Source organism: Furipterus horrens, unplaced genomic scaffold (genome assembly GCF_987537825.1).
Source record: "Furipterus horrens unplaced genomic scaffold, mFurHor1.1.pri manual_scaffold_2, whole genome shotgun sequence".
NCBI classification, from domain to species: Eukaryota; Metazoa; Chordata; class Mammalia; order Chiroptera; family Furipteridae; genus Furipterus; species Furipterus horrens.
In genome coordinates this window covers 13,026,997-13,046,507 of record NW_028327172.1, presented here as the reverse complement: position 1 = coordinate 13,046,507, position 19,511 = coordinate 13,026,997, and the positions used below count along the sequence as shown (strand labels likewise).

At 48.9% G+C, this 19,511-nt stretch overlaps 1 long non-coding RNA gene across 1 annotated transcript; it reads right to left on the bottom strand.

The window, feature by feature from the left end:
• Positions 1-10,618: 10,618 nt before the first annotated feature.
• Positions 10,619-18,486, bottom strand: LOC150017919 (uncharacterized). Its single transcript, XR_016509179.1, has 4 exons — positions 18,286-18,486; positions 14,198-14,287; positions 13,166-13,264; positions 10,619-10,890 (listed from the first exon to the last, which is right to left on the bottom strand). It is a non-coding gene; the product is annotated as an uncharacterized LOC150017919 (long non-coding RNA).
• Positions 18,487-19,511: the final 1,025 nt, after the last annotated feature.

Sequence of the window (19,511 nt, the reverse complement as noted above, 5' to 3'; positions counted from 1 at the left end):
GATAGAAAAACCACTGGGGAATAAATAAAAGTCTAAGTGTGTTGCCCTTCGTGAGCAGAAGACCTCCTCGGAGGACAGGGGAGGGGGCTGTTTTCAGACTTCTTAGAAGGTTTCCCCACGAGCTTTGTCTTTCAGGAAGCTTGCTGTGACTTCAGTCTTGTGGCTATGGGGTCAGTTCAGACCTCAAGGCAACACCATTTAATGGTCCAAGTCTGAAACTATTCAATCTGAACAAGGCACACAGCTATGACTGAAAATGCCCTAAAATCTCCCTGGCTGAGTCTCTCACCAGGCCCATCATTTCCTTTCCTTAGAATGTCTGTCATTCCTTTGGGATAAGACTCCCAATTTCTGCAATAGGCGGAGGGCTGATAACAGACAGGGAGAGAAAGAGGGATGGGCTAGGACCAGCTGTGGGTCCCTGAAGTCTTTGTCCCTCTAGGTGGAATTAGCATACTGTAAAAGCTACTGATCACCCTCAAGGGTCTGGAGCCAGGCATGGAGGCATCTTCACAGGGACCCAGAATGACTGAGTCTCTGTGGGCTCTGTCTTGTTCTTCCATCTTCTGCTTCTCCCCTTCATTCTAGACTCTACCTGCCCCTCTCTGGTGGCTTTTGCTCATTCTCCTGACCTTGCTCCAGGCATAGCTGGTCAACTCCAGCCACAGCTGATCAACTCCAGAACACAGAATTGCCATTCATTCACTAATTTACTCAAATTTATTCAAAATGTATCAAACATTTATTGAGTGCTGACTGTATTCCTGGCATCGCACTGGGCCCTGGAGCCTCATTTATAACCATGAACAGAGCAGGCATAGTCTCTACCTTCATAGACTTTTCAGTCTTGTGATGGGGAATGATCTTCAAATCACAACTACAACAACCTGGTCTTTAAAATAATAATAATGGATAAAACATGTGAGCAGATACTTTACCAAAGAAGATACATGGAAGATGGCATATAGGCAAATGAAAAGATGCTCGACATCAGTAACTATTAGGGAAACACAAATTGAAACTGCAGTGAAGCACCGCTGTGCCCGTTTCAATGGCTGCCCAGCCTGAGTGTCAGAGAAGGAGTGGCTGAACTGGGACTCTCACATGCTGCTGGCGGGACTGGAAAGTGGTTCGGCCACTTTGGCAAACAGTTTGGCATTTGCTTAATAAGTGGAAAATCCACCTATTATATGATCCAACCATTCCACTCAGGTATTTGTTCATGAGAAATAAAAACAGATGTCCATACAAAGGCCTGTACACAAATCTGTATTTTTTATTTTTAAATTTTATTTTTATTAAATGTTATTTTCATTGAATTTATTGGGGTGACATGGGTTAATAAAATCATAGAGGTTTTAGTTGTACAATTATGTAATACAACACACATATATAGTATAAGCTGAGTCCCCTTCCATCACCATTTATTCCCCTATACCCTCCTCTACCTCCCCTGCCCTCCTTTCCTTCTGGTGATCACCACACATACCCACATCTTAACTGCAGCTTTATATGTAATAGCCAAACCTGAAATCAACTCAGGTATCTATCAGCAGGTGGCTGGATATACATACAGACAACGAAATACTATTCTGCAAAGACAGGAGTGACTGATACACACAACAGTGTAGATGCATCTCAAAAGCATTATGAAATGCTTAAAGAAGCCAGACAAAAATTGTATATGCCTTAGGATAGTCCAGTTATTCTAGAAAGTTCTAGAAAATATAAACCAGAAAGCAGATCAGTTGTTGACTAGTTGGGGGGAAGGTTGGATGGGAGAGAGGAACCATAGAGGTTTGAGAGGTAAAATTTTAGGGGAGACAGGTATGCTTATTAACCTCACTGCAGAGATGGTTTAGCAAGTGAAAACTTACAAGGGCAAGATGGACGAACAGAGAGAAGTTTTCAGTTTAGTTATAGCAATGCAATGGGCTACCTGACGAGTAGTGAGCTCCTGGTCACTTGCGCTTCCTGGTTTGAAGGATGTCAAACAGAGGCTGGAGGACCACTTTTCCTACCTTGCATTGGGGGCCAGGATCATCTCTGAAGTCCCAGTGAGCCACCGAGCTATCTGGTGTGGTGGAACCAGAAATGCACAAGATGGGAAAAGGGGAAGGAGCAAAAAGATGAGTACCAGGAGGTGAGGCTGGAGAGAGGCACTGAACTGCCTGCGGTTGGCCATTAAGTTTCATTCCTTTGGATTACAGATTGTCCATTACAGAAATATAAAGAATGACAGATAGTCCTATCAGTCCTTTTCATTTTAGTATAAATTAGATACACAGATCATTTCCTCCGTGACAGCTGACTGATGATAGAAGAAGACAGAAGATATCAAGTGAAGAGAGAGAAGGACAAGGAGAGTAAAGTGGGCAGGGCTCTGAGACAAACTTCATTAATCTCAATTTTGCCAAGAAGTAGCCCTGCCTGACAGCAAGCTGAAATGAAAAATATATATATACTTACTGGCAAACTTTTGCCATTATCTATTCATTTCAGCAACCAACTGCAGAGTACTAACGATGAGCCATGCTGTGTGCAGGGCACTGGGAACACTAATGATCAGGCCCAGTTCCAGCCCTCTCGGGCGCCTGGGCCGGTGGGAGACAAGCATGAAAATCCCAAGCCAGCGCTGTGGTAGAAGCGTGTGCTTAAGCAGTGGACAAGCCTTCCCATCAGCGGCAGCCTAGGCCTTTCTCTCAGAGCCACCCCTCCCCCTGGGAAGAATAGATCAATGCAACACAGACAGCAAAACAGGCCCAAAGAGCTTGAGCAACCTCTTTGGGATACAGCAGAGTCAGAACTAGAACGACAACTGAACCCAGAGCTGGGCCCCTTCTCCCAAACAAAGGCACGTTCCTTGGGGCCAGTTCCCAGAACATCCCCCACTCCACGGGCCGCACCCCCCTCGGTGGGCTGGCTTCCTCACTGCTCTCCTCCTTCCTCTGCTGCCTCTCCAGGGCAGGAAAGACAGAGGATGGCTGTTGCAGCGAGGGTCTGTGTGGGGCTCTGGGCAGGTGGATAATTAGACTCTGAGAGAAGCCATCTGCTTCGGACCCCCCGGGGTCCTGGGCATGCTTGGGCAGCGCAGCTGCTCTCCACTGGGCGTGCAGGCAGCTCTCACAGTGAGGTCCCTACGTGCAAAGGGTTTCAACATCTCTGACTGTGAGAAGTCGGGCCGCCTTCCAGCAGCAGGGCCTTGGGTGAAGAGCCGGGGTCTTGGTTGGGTCTCTATTTCCTTGTCTGGGTGCTCTAGTGTCTTAGGGCCCTGGGCAAGGGCTGCAGGGATGGGGACAGGTGGATGGGGAGGGTAGGCAAAGACTACCGAGATCAATCATTAAACTTCAGAGGTGGGAGAGACCAGCACCACACAGGCTCTTCCTCTCTCCAGAAGCATAAACTGAGGGCCAGGGAAAGGGAGGGGGTGGACCCAGATTGCACAGTGAAATACCATCTTCAAAGGTCATTCAACCCTTGCTGGGACAGGAATGGGAGTTGGGGTGGGGGTGAGCCAAGCCCTCAGCTCATAAGGAAATTCTATCTCAACACACAGAGAATTTTACCCACACGACCTGTCTTATGTTGGCAACCTCTAAGGCTGACATTTTGGTCTCCAGTGTACAGACGAGGACACTAGCACACAGAGAGGTTGAGTAATTTGCCCAGGGCCGCCCAGCTATCAGATGGATCGAGGCTTGGCATTTACGTCTATCTGGATTCATGGCCCTCCTCTTACTCACCCAAGAGGCAGTGCAGAGCAGCGAGTGCCAGTGTTGGGCTGCTGTCTGGGTTCAACCCAGCTCTGTCACCTACAGGCTCCGTGAACTTGGGCAAATTGTTTTTCTGAACCTCACTTATCCTCCTCTTTAAAATTGAGATACCAGTACCCACCAAATGGTGTTATGAAGATTAAGTGAGTTGAAACAGGTGAAGGACTTGGAATTGTGCCCGGAACGGGGCAAATTCTTGAAAAATGTTAGCTGCTGTAATGACCACAGTCTGTTTTCAACACAACAGTCAGGGGAAAATGTAAGTCAGATCATCTCACTCACTATTGAAAATGTTTCAGTGGCTTCCTCTCCATCCAGAACTAAAGCTCAACCCTAACCATGGCCTCTGACTGGGCTTTGTCACCTCCCTGGCCTCACCTCCCACCCTGACATGACAGGCTGCTGCCTCAGGGCCTTTGCACTTGTTCTTCCCTCTGCCTGAACACTCTGCCTCCTAGAGATTAACATGGCTCCTCCTTCACCCGTCCCAGGTGAGTTTCTCCTCCATTCTGTGGAGAAGGTGATTGTTTACAACTTTATGGAGGAATAGTTTACATATCATAAAATCTACCTGCTTCAAGTTTACCACGCAATGATTTTAGCAAACTCACCAAGTAGTGCAGCTGCCATCCTTGGTTTTAGAACATTTTCATCACCCCCAAAACACCCCTGTGCTCATTTATGTTAATGCCCGTCTTACCCCCTTCCCATCCCAGGCAGCCACTACCTTACTTTCTGCATCTGTAGATTTGCTTTTTCTGAACCTCCTGTATCAACGGAAACAGACCTTTGTGTTTGGCTTCTTTCATACAGCACGTTTCTGAGGTTCATCCACATTCCAGTTAGTACGTATCAGCTTGTTTCTTTTAAAGGCTGAATAATATTCTGTTGAGTGGATATACCATATTTTGTTTACCCATTTACCAGTTGATGGACATTTATACTTTCAATATTTGGCTATTATGAATAATGAGTAACGCTGCTACGAACACTTGTGAGCAAGTCTTCGTGTGGACATATGTTTTCATTTCTCTCGGATATATATCCAGGAATGGAATTGCTGGGTCATGCAGAAATTTTTACTTTTTAAGCAACTGTGCATGAGGTATTTGTTTTGCATCAGTCTTGGCCTATGGATAGTGATGCTATCAGCTGGGAATGCCTGGGGCACCCACCTGGGCCTGCACGCCACAGACATTTCCCCCAGCAGAGCCAATGCTGGGGCTGGATGGACCCTTGTGGTTTTTATTATGGTTGCAGACACACGTCAGCAACAACCATAGGGGACTTGGGAAAAACAAGGTTTTTTTACTCACAGGCCCTGGCAAGTGCACAGCATGCTCAGAGCCACACAGCGAGATCTCAGGGAGAGAGACGGAGAGAGAGACAGAGACAGACACACAGAACCTGGGGTCCTGCCTTTATTGAGGTTGAAGGTGGGGGGCCTGGGGTTTTGCAGTTCACTTTTCATTGGCAATTTCAAACATAAGAACAAGAAGTAAAGTGTGGGAAGGGAAATGCAGGGCCATTGGAGCAGTCAGTCCTAGAGGCAGGTCACCCAGGGCCTTCTAAAAGGGGACCTTCGTGGGAGACAGGGTGGGACGCGCAGTCTGCCTCTTCATGCAGCTATTTATTCAAGATGGATGTCTCTGACACGGAGGCCTCTGCAGTCAAAGCTTAATGCCTGGTACTTACATTACCATCACCGTCAGGCACTTACGCTACAATATTATCATTTTTCACACGAGGACTCTGAGGTTCAGATAGGTCAAGTGAGTTGTCCGTGACACCAGGTCATAGCCGGGTGAAGGAACTGGACTGACCGTAACACAAACCGTGGTCTGTATATATCCCCTGGTAGGCCACACTTTCCGGAAAGATCTCCCCCATGGAACTTTCTCTTTCATGTGCCTGCAGTCCCACCATTAATGCATCTTCCTGTTGTGTTAAGCCGTAGGTGATAGAAGTTACCTTTCTGTAAATAATCTCCTTCAGGCTTGAGCCTGAGGCCTGAAAAAGAAGAAAAGAGAGACATGAAGAGTGTAAAGAGGGCCTGGAAAAGAGGCAACCGGGACCTGTGTTTTCCAGCCTGGTGCTGACCCTGATGTGCCTAGTTCTCTTCAATGGCATTCACTGGGTGTCTACCATGGGCCAGGCCCTGTGCTGGAAGCCTGGAGGGAGCCAGGGCAAGTCAGACCTGGCCCTGCTCTTAGAAAGCTCACAGCCCATTGGGGTGAGGAGATGTACCATCTCACACCAGAGAGGTGCTGTCAAGGGGTAAACACGGAGTATCCCAAAAGCCAGAACAGAGAGAGATAAATTCCTGCTGGGGAGATGGGAGACTCTTTCTGGGAGAGGTGGCATTTGAATGGAGTCTTGAAGGCTCCTTGGGATTCCATGTGAAGTTGGGCTTTCTGGGCAGAGTCCAGCATAAGCAGAGGTGTGGGGGTGGGGAGGAGATTCAGAGTGGACCCTTAGGCATCTCCCTTCACCTAGAGATTGGAGACCTAAATCAGAGCTGGCACACTCAAATGTCTCAGGGGCTGACTGGCCACCCCGAGAAGTGAATCAGGAAATTGGAGATGTCAGAGCCGGGGCACAAGCATCCTGTCTAAATGGTGGCTGCTATTCGGCTTGAGCCAATGGTTGCTGTGTGAGAGTACATACAAGCCCGTTATTGCCAGATCTATGATGTCTCCAAAGAAACCAGAAAAGCCAAATATTTACATGAAATATCCAGGTGTGGCGATGCTAGAAATGCATTTCAAATTCTTTACACTCACCTATGAGCCAGATTTTGTCCCATGACCTCCAGTTTACAACCTCTGGCCAATTTGCCATGTCCAGATAAGCTGTGCTATCCCAGCCTTTTGGTCTTTGAAGAGGGACCACCAGAGAGATGTCCCCCTCCTGCCTCCTCCATCTTCCTCCTGCTCAAAAGGGATTGGCTGATGACGAGAGCCAATCAGAACTCAGAAGCTGGGGGTGGGGGAGCTCCTGACAAAGGAGAAAGTAGGTGAGCAGTCATCAAACCCTATCTGCAGTGAGTGTATGGGTTTGATGGATTTTAATTACATCTCATTCTAATCCTTAACATTTATCTAAAAAGTGACGGGGGCGGGCAGGAAGGCGGGTCACGAGTGCGCTCAGCCCCAGGATTGCCATGTGTCTAATTAGAAGTTTTCTCCCTCTTGATCACCTAAAGTCAAATTCATTTACTCTGCTCGAATTGAGAGTTTAATTGGATTCTTGTTTTCCTCCTCCCGTCTTCTCCCCAATCTCCTTTGCCTTCTAAAGGGCCTCTGTCCGTGTAGGAAGCAGGCCACAGAATCTCATTAGGAGAGAACATCCCTTTAAGGACCCCCATTTATGACTGTTCATGTCAGCCTGCGGCAGCAGCGACAACATTCACCCAGGGTCACAAGTATTATTAAGGCCATCATGATTGAGACCCTTGTAATGATGTCTGATGGGCATTAAGGTGGCCCTGGGCAGCGGGGGGTTTCTTAGTCCACGAACCCCGCCCGCTGCCGCTCTCTGCTAGGCCAAGAGGACATCGGTCTTTTCAATCCGCTGTGCACCTGGGTGGGCTTAAAATCCCGATTCTGGAAGAAAAGTGGTGGAGAACAGCAATTAGAAGCTGAGCCAGCTATGTCTGGGGACCATGGAGGCACGAAAACCACTAATTCTTTTGCCAAGTAATTAGGTTTCTTTCCTTTTCTGTCACCTCTCTCCACCCTTGTTAATTAACGCCAAATGCAGCAGTTTCTCTCTGGCTGATGGGCTGGTAATCAGGGGGTGAGGGAGGCAGGAGGCAGCTACTCACTTACTGGGAAAGTCCCCTGTTCCAGGTCACACACTCTGGGTGCCGGAGAGAGGAAGAGGAGGAGGTACAGACGCAGTACAGAGACCTGGACACCAGTCCCAGCTATGCACTGGCTGGAGATAGCACCATACAGGGCAGAACTGGATTGAAACCCAGCTCGGTCCCATACAAGGGACCTGGGGAGTGTGGCCTAACCACTCTGAGCCTGTGTCCCTTCCCCACGGCAACACATGGTTAACATAAGTTTGCTATGAAGAGTCAATGTGCCTAACACGTGCTGAGAACCCTCCGCACAGCAGGTGACAGAACACTGTCATGTTGTTTTAAGCACTTAGCAAGGAACCTGGCACACAGTAAGTGCTCAGTAAATGATAACCACTAGGATGACCATTTGACCTTGAGGAAGTTAGCTAACCTCTCTGGGCCTTGGACGTCCCCATTTGTGAAATGGGGACAGTCTCTACCCCCTTCCTATTTCTTGCTGAGAGAACCAAATGTGTTAATTCACATTTGGAGAACAGCCTCTGGCACAGTTAGGGTTCCCTGCGTGTTAGTGATGATTACTCTAGCAGCTCTCAGAACTTGGGCAAGCCTCTTAACTTCTCTGGACATTAGTTCCTGCATCTGCAAACATAAATGAATAAATAAAAGATTAAAAAATAACACCATCTGTCCTGTCTCCGTCCCAGGGTTGTTGTGATAATTAAATGGGATGGTGTTGATAAAAACATTCGGTGATCTGTAAGTGCTCTACAAATGTTAATTGTCAGCATCACGCCATTGAAAGGTAATTAGTTGGAAAATAAAGGGAAAGAATCAAGTTTTTCCCATACAAACTGTACTGCTGGGTACCCAAACTGTAGATGAGGGACGCTTCTCTTTTTAGAAGTATTCCAGCTAATAAATAAGGAAGGGATGGTAGGATTAGAATCTCACCATTTTGCAAGCCCTGAGGGATTAATGGATCTAGATATTGCACATCCACAGCTGCTAACACCCCCAGACTGGAGACGTTACATACGGGCATTATGTGCCTCCTGATAGAAACATGAAGCACCGTGAGATTGTCTTGCGGGGAAGAAAAAAAAAAAAAAAGCCAAACTCAAATCTGGTCAAGCTTCAAAAACTAATTGTCAATTTACCAGAAGTACGAAGGATAGAGGAATGAATTAGAAAATACCAGTGAAGTCCACACTGGGATAACATGGGCCAAACATCTGGTTGCTGCCCTGGCTTGTATGACTCAGTGGATTGAGTGTCAGCCTGCAAACTAAAAGGTTGCTGGTTCGATTCTCAGTCAGGGCACACGCCTGGCTTGCAAGTTCGGTTCCCGGATGAGGCCTTTACAAGAGGCGACCGATCAATGTTTCTCTTTCACATCAGCATTTCTCTCCCTCTCTGTCTCCCTCCCTTCCCCTCTCTCTAAAAGAAAAATAAACAAAAAAAAAAATTTTTTTTTAAAATTCTGGTTTCTTTTCAAAACTTTTCTTTAAGATAAAGATACAGCCACTTTGGAAGACAGGTAGATGGTTTCTTACAAAACTAAACATTGCTGGATTGCATGCTCTTTGATATTTACCCAAAGGTAGTTGAAAACATCTCCACACAGAATATGGGCAGTGCAGGCCAGGAGACCTTCCCCTCTCACTGCTCCAGAACAAGTGCTCTTGGCCTCAAGGATCCCAAGCCTGCGATGCTGGCTCAGACTTGGCGCTCAATGAAAAGCCTTTGCCCTTGATCATGGGGGGAGAGGGAGATGGAGAAGGGTGGGGAGGAGAGGGCAGCCTCTGTCCCTCCAGCCCAGGCTCTGTGGCTGACTCACGCAGCATCACCCAGGACACGCCATCTCATCTACATGCCAACATCCAGCCTGGGCGACTGGGCGGAGAGTGAAGAAGACTGACCTTGCCCCTCTGCTAGATGAGAGCCGCTGGTCTAAGGCTAAGAAGGCTCTGTGGGGGGAGATACTCCTATCCACTCGTTCATGTTCTAGGCTCTGGGGAGGCAGCACAGCCCATGAAGAGCCCTGCCCTCGTGGGGCTTCCTTTCCAGCAGGAGGGCAGGGGCAGGGGTTGCAGAAAGGAACCTTTACACGTAATAAGTAAAACATTTATGTAAAACATTAGAAGGACAGAAGTGCTAGAAATATGCGGGAAGCCAAGTGAGAAAAGGAGATGGAGTATGAGGGGAAGCCTGCAATCCCACCTCCCTGCCTTGTTCTTCACCATCACCTGACCATATGGCTCACTCGTTTTATTTCTTTAGTGTCTCTCCCTCCACTCAGATGGACGCTCCATGGAGTCTGGAGTTCTGTCTGCTTGTTCACAGCTGTTCTCCTGTAAATGCTCAGTAAGTGTTTATCACATGAATGAAACAGTCTGTGTGCCTGGCATCCCTCCTGATGTCCCCTGCCCTCCCTCTGGGGAGGAAGTGCATTTTGGCAGCTGCTGCTGCTGTGCCCTGACGGCCCCAGGCCCCAGCCAGGAGCCCAGATTGGCTCCCACCCACCCCAGAGAAGGTGAGTGCAGACTCACCCCTGCTGTAGACGGAGGCCAGTGTGGAAGAAGGGCCGTGAGCGCTCGGCTGCAACTCTAAATACAGCCAGAATCCAGCCTCTTCTCACTGCCCCCACCAGCCCTGTGGTTCTCGGTCACCATGTCTCCCCCACGGATTATTACAGCAACCCCCTCCAGGTGGCTCCACCCAGCCAGGGCCATCTGTTAAACATCAGTCAGGTCTTGTCACTGAGAGAGGCCTTCCCTCTCCAGCCCACCCCAAACAGCACCCCCTCAGCCGTCTCCATGTCTCCTGGCTTCGCTTTTTACCACGTGGCTCTTTTCTCTTGACATTGTACTATAGGTTTATTCAACTGCTCACTGTTTGTGCCATAAGAATATAAAGAGGAGAATAACAATGTTGCTATTTTGTTGACTACTATCTTCCCGGCACCTAGAACCATGCCAGGCGCATAATAGGTGCTCAGTAAATTTTTATTGAATGAATATATGAAGAAGCCAGACTGTCAGTGGGTGCTCCAAGGAAACAAGTTCTCCCGGGGATGTGGATGGTGGTTCTGCTTCCTGCTGTAAGCTGGATGGGCCATGCTGGGGCCGGGGGCTTAGTCTGCAGTCTGGGAAGACGTTCATGGCACTGGCTGAGTTCAGAGGCCCCTGCAAGCGGAGTGGACTCCACCCTGCCTCCATCTGTAGCTGCCCTGCCTCCTGGCAAGTGGCCAGCCAGGCAGGTGATCTGATTACAAGAGCCATACGTGTTTTTTTGTAAATTTGGGAGCTGCAAGAAAGCACCAAAAACAAACAAAATGAAGTAGAAACAAATCATAATCCCATGTACATACTACTCTCTTTTTTAAAACAAAATTGAGATCAGATGGCGCATCCTATATGGTAACTGACTTTATTCTTAACTTTATGTACTGGGAATGAATTCCTATGCCATTAGACCCGTCTTCTGTATTGCCATTTTTAATGGTTATTGTTGTTGTATATTCTGGAATCAAACAAACCACAGAAGTATCTTTAACTGCAAGGCTTTTTTCTCCCTGACACCAAATACGTGGTGTGTTTTCCAACACCACCTGGGCATCTGACCGACCTGCTATAAATCAGAAACTCCCGTGAGTCTCTCCTCAGGCTTGAGAATTTTCTAGAAGGGCTCACAGAACTCAGAAAAACAGCTTACTTATATTTACTGGTTAATTACAAAGGGTACAACTCAGGAACAGTCAAATGAAAGAGATGTGCAGGACAAGGTGCTGGGGGGGGCGGGGCTGCAGGGATTCCACATCCTCTCTAGGGGGGCCATATTCCCAGCACCTCACATGTTCACCAGCTGCAAAGCTCTCCAAACCCCACGGCCTTGGGGTTTATATGGAGGCTTCATTATGAAGACATAATTGATTAGATCATTGGCTATTGGTGACTGGCTTGTTCTCTAGCCCCTCTCCCTTCCACAGAGATTGGAGGTGCAGCTAAAAACTCCAGGCTTCCAATCAAGGCTTTGTTTTTCTGGTGACCTGCCCCCATCCTGAAGCTATCTAGGGGCCTTCCCAGAGTTGCCTCATTAGAATAAAAGACCCTCCAAGCACCTTATCACTCAAGAAATTACAAGGGATCTCAGAGCTCTGTGTCAGGAAGCCCAGACAAAGATTAAATGTCTTTTTATGATGTTATGTGAAACCAGCCACCACTGTTGGACCTTTAGGGGGCCCCGGATGCTTCATTCTTGGAGACCATGCTGCAGCGAGCATCCTGAGGCCTACACTTCAGGTGCACACAGGACCACTACCCTCTGCAGACGAAGCTGGGATTTGAGTCCAGGCAGGGGAAGGAGGTAGTGGCCCCATTGGGCTCCTTTTGCTCCAGACAGCTTTGAGGAGTCCTCAAGGACCCAGCGTGTTTCCCTCTCCTCTCTACAGGCCTCCCTCCCCCAGGACCGTCACCTTTCAGAGTTAGGGTGTCTTGTCTGGGAAAGTTCTGACACCCTCAGAAAGCCCTTTTTATGGATTCGTATACATTTGTCCAAACGCTGCATGTAGCATTTGATGTTTTATGTGACACGTGTCCATGTGGAGTGCGGGCTGCCATGAGAGCTTAAGCAAGTCCATTCCCCCCGCGGAGCTCCGGTGTTCTCTGCCCAGTGAGAGGATGGCAGCTCCGGGCAGAGCTCCGCAAGTGCCCTCCAGGACAGAAGAGGGCTCACAGTGCAGGCTCTGACATCCGACAGCCTGCACTGGAATCCCAACTTGGCCAGGTATCAACTACGTGACCTTCAGCATCTTCCTTGAACTCTGAAGGGGTTCAGAACATACCTCTCAAGAATGTGCCACTTCGGCATGTGGACTATTTTGACCTGAAGATAATCACGGCCCTAAAGACGCAGTAAGAGCTTTTTTACCTCCCACTTAATCGCCTGAAAGAATTCAGATAGGGGGCCTGTCCCAGCAAGAGGACAATCATGAGAGATTACAAAGAATGTATGCTCGGTATGGGAAGCACAGGACGAGCACAGCAAGGCCTGGAGCTCAAGGTCTTTTCTGTGTGCGTTGTCTCTGCATGGCATGGCAAACAATTATTTACCAAACTTTGCTCTTCTCATATTCTTGTAAATTGTCTTCCTTCCCTTTGAAGCCCTGGACTCCTACCCCTTCTCCTTAGCCTTTTTCTTCCCTGATATTCTTATGCGCCAGCCCCCATAGATACATAATTAAATTTGGTTTTATGTGGCCTCCTGTTAATCCATCTTGTGCTAATTTGGCTATTAGATCAGCCAAAGAACTTAGAAGTGTGGAAGGAAAAGTTTTCCTCCCCAATTGTTCTCTGTGCCTTAGTTTCCTCATCCGTACAAAAGAGATAATAGTAATGCCCGACTCATGGGGAGGAGGGAGGAAGCCAGGAGAGAATCCAGGCCAGTTCCTAGCACAGTGCCTGGCTCACAGCACAGGAAGTGCTCAGGAACTATTGTTGCGCTGGCCTGTGTGGCTCAGTTGGTTGGAGGGTCGTCCCATAACCGAAAGGTTGTGGGTTGAGTTCCCGCTCAGGACACATACCTAGGTTTCAGGTTCGATCCCCAGTCACGGAGCATGCAGGAGGCCACCATCAGTGCTTCTCTCTCACACTGATACTTCTCTCTTTCTCTTCCTTTCTCTCTAAATACAATGAAAAGTGTCCTCAGGTGAGGATTAAAAAAAGAAGAAGAAGAATCCATTGTTGTAATGAGAAGATTGGTTTTTCAGTCTTTATTTGGTCAACCACATTGACATGGTCCCTGTGTTACCAATGAAGATAGAGGCTCAGAGAGAGAACATGACTTGCGCAGGTCACATGGCCAGCTCAGGGGCATGGTCAGGGTTGTCCATGCCTCCCGCTCCAGGGCTCTCTGCGTCTAGAAAGCAGGCCCCCAGTGGGTGGCCCAGCCCACAAGGAGAGTGGAGACCCTGTTGTGGAGAGTCAAGCCAGTGGTGCCTCTGCTTCTCCCCATGCTTGACCCCCAGACCCTATACAGAAGTACCTATTTCACCAGGCGAGCTTGGGCTGGCAGAGCTGGGGGCGGCAGTAGCCCAGGGCATGTCAGGTTGTCAAAACCAATGCCAGGTGCTACTGAGCTCAAGGAGCCAGGGTGACTAATATGCTTATGTCCCCCCCCCCCCCCAAAAAAAAGAAGTGAAACTCAGAGGAACATTTCCTCCCCCAAACAAAAACTACACAGCCTACCTGGTGGTCGAGGTATGGGGAGTGGGAGGACCAGCAGCTGCTGCCCCCATTGAGCCTCAGCTGGTGGGTGGAAGAGCTGGCCAGGCCCCAGGAGACTCAGGCTCCCTGTAAGACAGTCACCACACAGCAGTGCCACAGTGGCTAGGGGAATAGTCTAGGGCTTTCCCTGGGGGTGGGGACACAGGTCTTGTCTGTTTGGGTGGGGAGCAGGGAAGAGTCGGGCAAGCACATGGCCCATCTCCAATGCCTCCCTGTCATTCTGCCTTCAACCAGCCTGGGGAACATAGAGTTTCATCTGGTATGAGGACTTGGAGCACCCTGCATCTACCAAATCTTGGGTTCCTTCCACTCCCCACCTCCGCACTCACACATTGGCTTCAGTTTTTGACACCTAATAGGCAGGAACATCCACTGGCCATCCCTCTCCTGCAGCAGTGAATGTTCTGGGTCCAAGTGTCCTATAGTGGAAGAAGAAATGCCAGGGAAAGAAGGAAGATTAATATTCCAAAAAGAAAACCATCTGGCCATATACTTTTACATTTATGCTTATGATCAATTAATCTCTGTCTCCCTTAGACCATAAATTTCGTGAGGGAGGACCCACGTCTGATTTGGCTCACTGTGGCATCTCTCGCTGTCTGGGAGGGGACCTGGCACACAGGGAAGAATGAAGATTAGATGAATGAAGAAATGGCCATTCATTTTTCTTGGGTTCTCTGGGTGAGCTCAGAAAGGGCCTTAGAACCATGGAAATAAGGCAGCTGAACCAGACCTATGGTTGCCAAGCTGGGGTTTGTGAAGACAGTTGTGGGGATCCTGTTCTCAAGATTTTAAAAAGTCTAATGAAGACATCAACCCTTTCCCTCCCCTGTGGATGGCTTGCACAAGACCACCAAGAGAGCAGCCCCTCTGGTTTTACCCAGAGTCATAACATCTGTCAGAGACTGTGGTTGGCTATTGGTGACATCACAGACCTCAACCCCAATTCCAGATCACATGCCCAATAGTTCCAGTCTCTACATTGCACTCAGCGGGCACACGAGGGTCATTTGCTGCCCTGCAAATCTGAGTTGTGGCAGAAAAATACAGGGTGGGGACAAAGTAGTGTTACAGTTGTGAGTACGCAAAACAGTTTATTCTTTTTTTTTTAATTTTTATTTTTTGGTTTTTCAATTACAGTTGTCCTATTTTTTTCCCACAGTTTATTCTTGTATTATTACTTACTAATTGTTGTATTATTTTTGGTACAAACAACTGTAAGCCTACTTTTGCCCCATGCTGTATTGCAGAAAGCACACGGCATGGGGTTACCTGATGATCCACGTGAGCTTCAGTGGGGAGAAGGTTTAGAACTCCAGCTCAGCAGCTACTTGAAGTCCCTTCCAGAATCAAGCACTTTGAGTGAGCACTTACTCAAACCACTTTTGTCTCAATCCAGAAGCGCCTGAGCCCAGTGGGAGGGAGATAAGGGGAGTGAGGGGAGCAAAGACATCCCTTTGGGTCCTGGGAAGGACCCCAGGACCAGCGATGGATGGGGTACAAAGGCTTAATCTCCATCAGGATCTGGGCATCCCTTTTCCTGAAGCCAGAATTGTGGGGAGGGACTCTCCACAGGGCCAGCTTTCCCTGGCACCAGCGATTCCCAGAGTAGAAAAGCAGGCCCACAGCTGTCTTCCAAGAGCTATGTCCTATTCACTATCCCAGAGCCTTCTGTGTGGGGTTTTCATTCTCCCTCTCAAAACACTGCTAATAACGAGCGACCATTCACCTTATGGACTGTCCACTCCTACCCGGTGCGTTTCACATTCATAGGCTCATTTCATTTCAGTCCTTCCAACAATCCTTTGAGGAAGGTACAAGATTCTGCTCATTTTACAGAAAAGGACACCGAGGTCCAGCAAAGTGGTGACAGATTATTGCAGTAATGTCCCCGATGTGTTCATGCACACCCTTGGGAGGCACCCTCCCACCCTTGCTCAGGGCTCGGCCATGTGACTTGCTTTGGCCAATAAGACAGAAGCAAGCACAATGCCCACCGAGACTGGGGGGGGTGGGGGAGTGCTTGCACGTTGGGGCTTGGTATCTTGCTGCCTTCGAAGCCCTTCAACCACCCTGTGTAAACAGCCCAGGCTTTCCTGCTGGAGGCAGAGAGGACACGTGAAGAGGCCCAGTAGTTCCAATCATCCCAGATGAAGCCAAATTAACCAACCAGTCCCTGGGGATCTACCAACTGACAGCAGACACATGAGTGAGCCCAGCCAAGATGGGCCAAGCTCTGCCCAGACCGGAAGGACCACACAGCTGATCCCAACAGAAAGTGCTGACCCCCCCAAATCATGAGCTGAAGAAATGGTTACTGTACTGAACACTGAGTTGTGGGATGTTCGTTGCATAGCAACAGCACCTGACACAATGGTGAAGTCATTTGGCCAAGGCCACACAGCAGGGCTGGGACTGAAACCCAACTTTTCTGCCATAGACCACATATTCTTAACCACTAGTACTTTAGTGCTTACAAAGTACATTTAGTTTCATTGCAAGCCCTTAGTGAGTCCATGAACCAATCAAAACAGAAGCTCAGAGATGTCAAGGAACCTACCGAAGGTCACACAGCTAATCAGAGCTGGAAGAGGGCATCCAACCCAGTTCATGTAATTTCACATTCATGCTGTTTCCATTGCTCCATGAAGGCTGGCTCAGCCAGAGCCTGGAGCACTGGTTTATGAAACAGTGTCTTCTTCAGTGCCTCCAAGGTCTCCCACATGCCTCCTTATATTTCATGAAAGGCCTGATTTTCTCCCTCCCACCATGAAATTCTCAAACAGAACAGGTGGTTGCTCAGCCAGGGAGCTATGACTGCTGAACTGACCCTGACTGCCTCCCGATCCTCCCCTCACTGCCCAGTATGAGCTGTCGGTTGTCTTAGATACAGCAGGTGATGGGAAAGGATGGTGGCTGAGGTCACAGCAGGAACTGGGCAAGCTACGGACAGTGAGGAATGGCTTCCCAGACAGACTCGTGCCCTTTTGCCCACCCTGAGTGAGAGAGGAGGGCGCGGCTGGTCCAGCCATGCCAAACCGGCTTCAGAGCCCTGAAGTCTCCATCAGCTCCCCGGGAGGAAGGAGAATGGGAGTGGAGTAGGAGGGAGGCAAATCAATCACTCACGTCCTTCAGGTCTAATTATAAGGTTGTGGGGATGGGATATCCTCGTCCCATCTGGAGGGTCCAGATGAAGCCCTGCCCTGGCTGAGCACCTACAGGGTGAGGTTCTAGAAAGGTCTGCTTCCCAGAAGTGGGTATAATGAACTGCTCTCTAGGCCACCAAAAAGTAAAATAAACATGCAAGGGACAGCTGTGGCAGGAGGGAGACAGATGCCTTGAAGTCATTCAGCCCTCACTCTGACTCCCACGTGCCCTTCCGCCTCCGTGTGGGACTCTGGCAGGATCCTTCATCTCTGAGCCCCAGCTTCCCGTCTGGAAAGTAGGGGTGATCACCGTGTATCTCATGGGCTGCTGTGAGGCCTGCATGAGAAAATACTGTGGGAGCTTATTGTAAAACACAAATGTCATGTAGGCCGAAGTGAGGAGGGGACACCAGGGCCCACCTGTCCATCTGGCTCCTCCAGCCCCAGAGCTCCTCTGAGTCCTGGATGAAACTCCATAAGCTCCGTTCCTCAAAACTCAAAGGGCCCATTAGAACCCATTTGGCCCAAATGGCCTGATTTTACAGATGGGGAAATTAAAGCCCAGAGAGAAGGGGTCTGCCGGGATTCCAACAGGCAGCGAGTGCAGGGCTGGCCCTGGGACCGGGTCTCTGCACTCAGGCTCTTCCCACTGCACCATGTATGCCATCGACGCTCACCCCTCTGGGTCCTATTTCTCTCTGGCTCCCTGCTCCCTTACTGGTTAATCCAGTCCCCTTCTGAGCCAACTGATGCAGCCAGATCACATTAGGAGGCCGGACTGTGATCACATCTCTGTTAAAAGGAATGGAAAGTCCTGGGGCAGCCCCTGTGGGAAACATCAGGGATTGAAAAGCCTTTGGTCCCTCCAATCGCATCAGCAGCTGCCCTTGTCCTGAGGAGGGCCACCACTGGCTTTGCCACACCCTGAAGGGACTCCCTCACCCTCACAGGCCATCAGAAAAATAATAACTTCTTTCATGTTCTAGACAAAATCCAAAGTCCGCCCCCTTGTTACCAGGCCTGGGAGGAGCCTTAGCCACTCTCAGAGAGCTCAAAAGTACGCTGCGCTCCTGGGGTGGGGGGTAGGGGGGTGCCAGCCCCCAGCCCCTTCAGTCTGAGCAGGCAGAGCCCATGCAGCCATCTGCTCCTAGTGGACAAGAGTGGAGGGGTCAGTCTGGCTCAAAGCCCCTCCCCCACCTCGGGAGCTGACCTTGGATGTTCCGCTCCCTGACCACCCTTTCCCCAAAGGAAGACGCAAGCTTCTCGCTCACCTCTTTGTTTTCAGGCTGGCTTGGCACCCACACTCCAAGCTGCCGATGAGGCAGCAGCCAGGCCCAGAATTCCATTCCAGCCTCATCTTCAGGACAGTAGGTGGTGGCAGTCAGGGTAGTGATGCCCTCCACGCCTGTTTCGGAGCTGCACCTTGAGCCTCAGTTTCCTCCTCTGTAAGGCGAGGATAACTGCCCCTTCTCTCTGGGCTGCTCCAGGATGAAATGAGGCAGTGTACACAGACACCTTGTCTAAGGTGTCTCCCAGGGGGCTATGGTCCGCCCCCTTCCCCCACAGGCCGGCTTGATGAGGCCCTTTCCTGCCTCCCCTGGGCCTGAAAATCACCTTGGCCATGACTTATCCTTGCATGTCCTATCCTGGCTTTGTCACAACCCTCCATGCCAGTGCTTGTCTGGGTTAGTTTTTTAACTGTGATTTTATTTATTTTTTTAAATACAAAACACATATACGTGGTACAAAATTCTAAAGCATAAAAGGGTAAATACAGAAAAAAATCAGTCCTTCCCTTTCGTATCTGGCTCCTCTTGCCAGAGGATAGCCACTGCTCAGACTCCGGTAATCTAGTGAGCCAGTAATAGTCTGCATCTTAATTATAAGGAAAAATATATACACATGTATTTATAAGTCTTTCTGCTTTACATAAATAGCAGCATCCTATACCCATTGTTCTGGACTTTGCTTTGTTTCCCACCCAATAGCCTGTCTTGGTGATCTTCCCTCATCAAGACATGGAGAACTGTTTCTTTCTTTTTTGTGGTTGCATAGTATTCCATCACCTGGCTAGTCCATCATTTATTTGCCAGCATCCTAGTTACCGGCTCTTCTACCATTTCCCACCAAGCTATCAGATTGCTGCCACAAATCATCATGTTCGCTGTAGGATACATTCCAGGAAGCTGAATCTCTAGGTCAAAGAATTCATATGCGTGGTTACAATTTTGATAGGTCATGTCAAAGTGCCCTCCCTAAAGGTAATACCAGCATTGTTTGAGAGTCCTATTTTTCCATACCAATCTCAATTCAATATATTGTATTTTTTAACTTTGTTCAGTCTGATGGGTAAAAGTGCTATCTCTGCTTACCTTTAATACTCATTTTTGTTATTATGGGAGAGGATGCCCAACTTTGCCTATGTTACGTAGTTCCTTCACTAGAAACTGTCCATACCTAAGCTTTTCCCACCTCTCATGTTTTTCTTTATTAATTT